Raw genomic sequence first — 1,231 nt, forward strand, 5'->3', positions numbered from 1 at the left:
CAGTCCTCTAAATTTAGGTTTTGTCATTTCTATCATTTAAGTTTCATTCATCCTCAATTAAGCCCTCTGTTAACAATTTGTTAATTGCTGTAGTTATCCTACCCACAAGATACCATTTTTGCCCTTTATTTAATTTTTAATTTTATATTTATTATTTACTTATTAATTTATAAAACGTTAAAATAAAATAAAAAACCAGAAAGAATCAACGTCGTCCCCTCCCTCCCATCTCAAAGAACACAAAATTGTAACTCGACCTATCTATACCTTAGCCTATCCTAATACTACCAATTTTCTTTCCATAGTTTTCTTTTTTCTATCCAACTAAATCCTAAGTTGGTAACAATGCAGTGGGATCATTATAGAATTGTGGTGGTGGAAAGCAATAGATTCCCTAGAAACTTTTGATGGGGGATTTCCTCCTCCAGAGCTTTTCTTTCAGATTTGCTAAGGTGCAGAGACTGAGGAGTATCCCTTACATGTTAGAGTGCATAGAAACAATGTTAAGGTTTCTTACATTCTTGCCACCCTATCATGTCAACTCATTTAGCAACTTAAGTAGGAGATTACTTAATGCCCTGGGAGGCCTATGTGCCCAAGACCGAGAGGGAAGACTTTGGGCGGCTCCGCTTTGATTGGAATGTACAGATTCGGTAGCTCCAGTTCCCTCTTCTCCCCTTCGATCTCTCTTTCTCTCTCCTTCTCCCTCTAGGTCTTTCTTCTCCCTCTCAGTATCGAGCTAGGCTAGGGTATCAGGTGGGTGGGATTGCAATTTTGTGTTCTTTCAGATGGGAGGGACGGCGTCCATTACTTTCTAGTTTTTTATTTTTATTTATTTTTTAACTTTTAAATCAACGTTTTTTTAATAAATAAATAATTAATTAAAAATTAAATAAAGGGCAAAAAGGGTATTGTTTGGGTGGGATAATGGCAGCAACTAATGGATTGTTAACTGAGGACTTAATTGAGAAGGAATGAACTTAAAAGACTGAAATGACAAAACCTAAACTTAGAGGACTAAAATGAAAAGCGATGAAACTAGAAGGTGAGTTTTGCATTTTGGCCTAGAACTTATACATGCCAAAAAAAAAAAAAAAAAAAACTAATTATATGAAATAAAAGAAAATATATTACTAATATCATCAAAACTCTATTAATAATTAGTTATCTACTTGAACTATTTAATAGAGTTTCACGGTTTTTTTTTTTTTTTTTTTAATTGCAGGAACCC

This window comes from Quercus suber, unplaced genomic scaffold (assembly GCF_002906115.3).
Source record: "Quercus suber isolate HL8 unplaced genomic scaffold, Cork oak 2.0 scaffold_858, whole genome shotgun sequence".
NCBI lineage: Eukaryota > Viridiplantae > Streptophyta > Magnoliopsida > Fagales > Fagaceae > Quercus > Quercus suber.